The following is a 5,639-nucleotide window of genomic DNA, read 5'->3' on the forward strand; positions in this document are numbered from 1 at the left end:
TCTCAAGAGTGACGATATGGATCTCATCTCAAGTTTAAAGAAAAAATCGGTATGTTAGCTGCATTCTTACACAGCAATATATTTTGATTTAAGATGCACCAAATACAAACGCTTAGTGACCCCAATTTTTCCTTGGAAACTGTTCGAATTTCGCGCAGTACCTTACCAGATATCACAAAATGTATGATTATTAACGAAATGTTAAGCAGTTCATCATAAAGCTGAGGAATGAGGCTACGAGATGCCTGAGAATCAATTTTTTACTGAATGTTTCCTTTAAAATCGTTTGACAAATGTAGTGCAGGCAGCGTGCGTACACTTCTGTTATCACAGTGTAGCCAAGGCAAGCAGGCAATGGTTAGTTCACAACGGACGAAACTCACAGCTCCGTCGGCGACAGGCAACTCAGGCGACTACCGCTCTGGAACACTGCGGTGGTTCAAAATGGTTCAAGTGGCTCTGAGCACGAAGCGTGTCGACTAAATAAGCCATTTATTCAGGAGAATAAAAAAAAAAAGAAAAAAACTTACCAGGGAAATCGCATTGAAGATCCATAGACTTGAAATATTCTGTGCTGTTGTCGCTCAGTAAGCAGGACCAGGGTTCTTTCTGCATAGGTATACACTTTCAGAGCTCAGCATCTCACTCTTTATAGAGGGATTCTCATTCAGTTATTCAGCAAGCAAATCAGAAGTTGTGGTATACAAAATGGAAATCAAACGTCATGGGCATCTTCATAAAGTCAGCTCCCAGCTCGCTAATGGAACATGGTGAAGTAAATTGTGTATCTTGTGAGCAGTGTCGGTTGTTGGGAAATGAATTAACAGTGTAAGGTCAGATTTTGCGCTATGAAATAAACTTTTTGCAAGAATGTATAAATACGTGAGAATTGAAACTTCCCACCAGATTTAAAGTGCATGACAGATCGAGATTCGAACTGGAGACCTCTACTTTTTACGAGCAAGTGTCCTACCAATTGAGTTACCCATACACGAAAGACGACCTGTTTCTTTCAAGTGTGCTAGTCCCCCCAAGTTCCGCAGAAGAAGAGGTGCAAAATTTGGATTGTAGGAGATGAGGTACTTTTTGTGTACTGTCCACTCGTATAATATTGGGTGCCTACGAAACCTGCTTTCTCGGGCTGCTAGAGAGCAATACAAGCAAATCGTATTAATGGATTTTACTACAGTAAGATAAATGACAATACTTAACTCTGACTATTTATAATGGTGCCGCGAAAAAATGGCGACAGTCCCTTCAGTATTTACAATTCTAATACAAATGAAATTACACATCTCAAAACAAGTTTTGCATACCTCTGTTCCGAGAGTTCCGGAACCTGTACAGAAAATTGGAATAGAGATCAACATAAACATCTTTTCTGCCCCTTTTATTGCTCATGATAACCACACATTGCATGTTGTACCACAATACAGCGACACCTTCGGAGGTGGTGGTTCAGACTTCTGTACACACTGGTTCCTCTAATACCCAGTAGCACCTTATTTTGCATGTATTCCTCGTGGCTTACTATCCACAAGTTCATCAAGGCACTGTTGGTCCAAGTTGTCTCACTCCTCCACGGCGATTCGGCGTACATCCCTCAGAGTGGTTGGTGGGTCACGTCGTCCATAAACAGCCCTTTTCAGTGTGTCCCAGGCATGTTGTATTGGGTTCTTGTCTGGAGAACATGCTGGCCACTCTTGTCGAGCGGTGTCGTTATCCTGAAGGATGTCATTCACAAGAAATGCACGATGGGGGTTCAAAAATGGTTCAAATGGCTCTGGGCACTATGGGACTTAACTTCTCAGGTCATCAGTCCCCTAGAACTTAGAACTACGTAAACCTAACTAGCCCAAGGACATCACACACAGCCATGACCGAGGCAGGATTCGAACCTGCGACCGTAGCGGTCGCGCGGCTCCAGACTGTACCGCCTAGAACCGCTCGGCCACTCTTGCCGGCCACGATGGGGGCGCGAATTATCATCCATGAAGACGAATGTCACGCCAATATGCTACGGATATGGTTGCACTGTCGGTAGGAGCATGCCATGCACGTATCGTACACCCGTCACGACGTCACTAACGGTGTACATCGGCCCCAAATAATGCCACCCCAAAACAGCCGGGAACCTCCACCTTGCTGCACTCACTGGACAGTGTGTCTAAGACGTTCAGCCTGATCGGTTTGCCTCCAAACACGTCTCCGACGATTGTCTGGTTCAAGGCACATGCGACACTCGTCGGAGAAGAGAACGTAATGCCAATCTTGAGCGGTCCACTCGGCATGTTGTTGGGCCCACCTGTACCGAGCTGCATGGAGTCGTGGTTAGAAAGATGGACCTCGCCATGGACGTCGGGAGTGAAGTTGCGCATCATGCAGCCTATTGCGCGCAGTTTCAGTCGTAGCACTACGTCCTGTGGCTGCATGAAAAGCATTATTAAACATGTTGGTGTTGCTGTCAGGGTTCCTCCGAGCCATAATCTGTAGGTAGTGGTCATCCACTTCAGCAGTAGTCCTTGGGTGGCCTGAGCGAGGCATGTCATCGACAGATCCTGTCTCTCTGTATCTCCTCCTTGTCCGAACAACATCGCTTTGGTTCACTCAGAGACGCCTGGACACTTGTTGAGAGCCTTTCCTGGCGTAAATTAACAATGAGGGCACGATCGAACAGCGTTATTGAGCGTCTAGGCATTGTTAAACTACAGACAACACGAGCTGTCCACCTGCTTCCTGGTGGAATGACTGTAACTGTCTGCTGTCGGATCCCCCCAGTCTAATAGGCACTGCTCATGCACGGGTTTTTTCATCTTTTGGCGGGTTTAGTGACATATCTGAACAGCCATAGGGACTGTGTCTGTGATGCGATATCCATAGTCAACGTCTATCTTCAGGATTTCTGGGAACCGGGGTGATGCAAAACTTTTTTTGATGTTTCGAGAATGAGATTTTCACTCTGCAGCGGAGTGTGCGCTGATATGAAACTTCCTGGCAGATCAAAACTGTGTGCCGGACCGAGACTCGAACTTGGGACCTTTGCCTTTCGCAGTGGTAGAGCACTTGTCCGCGTAAGGCAAAGGTCCCGAGTTCGAGTCAAGATCCGGCACACAGTTTTGATCTGCCAGGAAGTTTCATATCAGCGCACACTCCGCTGCAGAGTGAAAATCTCATTCTGGAAACATCCCCCAGGCTGTGGCTAAGCCATGTCTCCGCAATATCCTTTCTTTCAGGAGTGCTAGTTCTGCAAGGTTCACAGGAGAGCTTCTGTTAAGTTTGGAAGGTAGGAGACGAGGTACTGGCAGAAGTAAAGCTGTGAGGACGGGGCGTGAGTCGTGCTTGGGTAGCTCAGTTGGTAGAGCACTTGCCCGTGAAAGGCAAAGGTCCCGAGTTCGAGTCTCGGTCCGGCACACAGTTTTGATCTACCAGGAAGTTTTTTTGATGTGTTTATACAGTTTCCCGCGGCAGGGGGCGCGGTGCTTATGTCCTCTTCGTGTTAATGCCGCTCCTAGAGAGGGGTGGGTCAGCGTACTATTGCCTGGCGTCGTTTGACAGCCCTGTCTGCTTTAACGTTCTTCCCCGTCACCCCGGCGCTTGAGGTTACGCCGGAACAGTGCTCACGGATGTAAAGCTGTGAGGAAAAGCCTTAGGTCATGTTTGGATAGCACTGCTGGCAGAGCAGTTGCTCGCGAAAAGCGAAGGTCACGAGTTCGAGTTTCGATCCGGTACACAATTTTAATCTAGCAGGAAATTTCATATCAGCGCACACTCCGCTGCAGAGTGGAAATTTCTTTCTGAAAATATGAGCATAGAACATAGGTGGTAAGATGAACGAGGCTACACAGTTCTTAATAGATTGGCCTTGTGTTACGAAGGATGGCGGCTCTGACCCCATACAGCCATACTGATTTACGGTTTCCACGGTTTCCTAACTTACTATTGCGAAATATTAGCATCGCTCCTACCAAAGGACCAAGGCCGAGTACATGTTCCATCCTTCTCAAATTACATCCGAAAGTTCGTAAATACATGAAAGTTCCTGGCAGATAAAAACTTTGTGCCAGACTAGGACTCGAACATAGGACCTTCGGCTTTCACGGGAAAATGCTATACCAACCGAACTGTCTAAGCACGATTCATGACCCTCCCCCTCACAGACTTCTTTTTCCCAGTACCTCTCTTCAACCTAGACTTCACAGAAGGTCTTTAGCACAACTTGTGGAGTTAACACTAGTGAAAGGAAGAATATTACGGAGAGATGACTTCATCACAGGCGGGTATTGTTTCGGCCATCAGCGCACTCAGCTAGAGAGTGGTACATTTATTCATTCTCGAAACAGTCCTTCAGTCTGGACTGAGCTGCTTCTTCACAATATCCTTTCTTCCAATCCTGCAGCCTCGCAAGGTATGTAGAACAACTGGTGGATGATCGGACGTACTGAAGGAAGCAGAGCTGAGAGGACAGATGGTGAGTCGTGGTTGGATAGGTCAACCGACAGAGCAATTGCCGCGAGAGGCGAAGTTTCCAGGCTCGAGTCATGGATAGGTGACTAATTTTTATGCGCCAGGGAAGTTCTCACTTCGATGCAGTGTGGAAATTCCTTTTGGATGTAAATACTTGTATATATGTACAACATTTCTTTTTGTTTTTAAACTGTAATAGCGCTACAGATCGAATATCCTTTTAGAAGTGACATGGACAAAAACCAATACTACTATTGCAAACAGTACAATTTCCAAGAATCAGCCACAACATAAGGAATTCCGAGTAGAAATTATTACACCTATTTCATGGTGTTCAAAGTATTATCAAGGTGCTGCAGAAAACCAGTGCGGTTACATTATAACAGTTCAAGTACGTTGATATGCAGTGCCATTTGCATTTCAGCGTGGAGAGAGGAAGAGCCTTGAAAAGACATATATCGCATATCTTACAACACTACGGTTTTATTTCATCAACCAAGTGCTTGTGAAGTGATCCATTTTGGGGCAATAACTCATAACTTAAGTGTGGTTTTAACCACACGAGTAGCACACTGCATATTTCCTTCCCTATTGCCTGAATTCTTAAAGAGCAATAGACATTGGTTACCGTTGTTTTACGCATTCCCATACTGTTGCTGCTTTTCTCATTTATATTTTTAGAGATGAGTTTCGTTGGCTCACAGTAGGAAATGAGTCCTAAGGTTTGTTTTCTTCAGTGTTAACAGTAAAGAATAAATTCGATTAAGGGAAACTGTTGTTAACTGTCTCTTTCTTAAAATGTCAAGCTAACTTATGGTAAGCTACGGAAACGGGACTTCTAGATCCTTATAACCTTGTAAGAGGTCCATGATTAAGGAATTTGTTGCTAGCGCACTCGAGCAGATGTAATTTCGATGGATCGCTCACGCGCTGCCTGCGATATGTAAGCTATAAGAGAATCTGAGACCAAAGAGCACTGTTGACTGCAGTAGGAACTGTGTAGCAGTAGGAGTAAGTAGTTGGTAGCGAGCAGTCTGGTGTATCGTGTTGGATGAGCTGGTCGTGGGGAGCGATGGCGGAGCCTGAGCGATATAATATAAGGTAAAAGCAGCCTCGCGCATATGTACTATTGTTATGTCAAGTCCCATGTAAATGTTTTTAAAAAATCACTTAAT

At 45.4% G+C, this 5,639-nt stretch overlaps 1 non-coding gene across 1 annotated transcript; it reads left to right on the top strand.

The window, feature by feature from the left end:
- Positions 1-3,336: 3,336 nt before the first annotated feature.
- On the top strand, positions 3,337-3,411 carry Trnas-uga (transfer RNA serine (anticodon UGA)). The gene has a single exon. It is a non-coding gene; the product is annotated as a tRNA-Ser (tRNA).
- The last annotated feature ends 2,228 nt before the right edge of the window (positions 3,412-5,639 follow it).

This window comes from Schistocerca cancellata, chromosome 5, assembly GCF_023864275.1.
Source record: "Schistocerca cancellata isolate TAMUIC-IGC-003103 chromosome 5, iqSchCanc2.1, whole genome shotgun sequence".
Taxonomy (NCBI): Eukaryota; Metazoa; Arthropoda; class Insecta; order Orthoptera; family Acrididae; genus Schistocerca; species Schistocerca cancellata.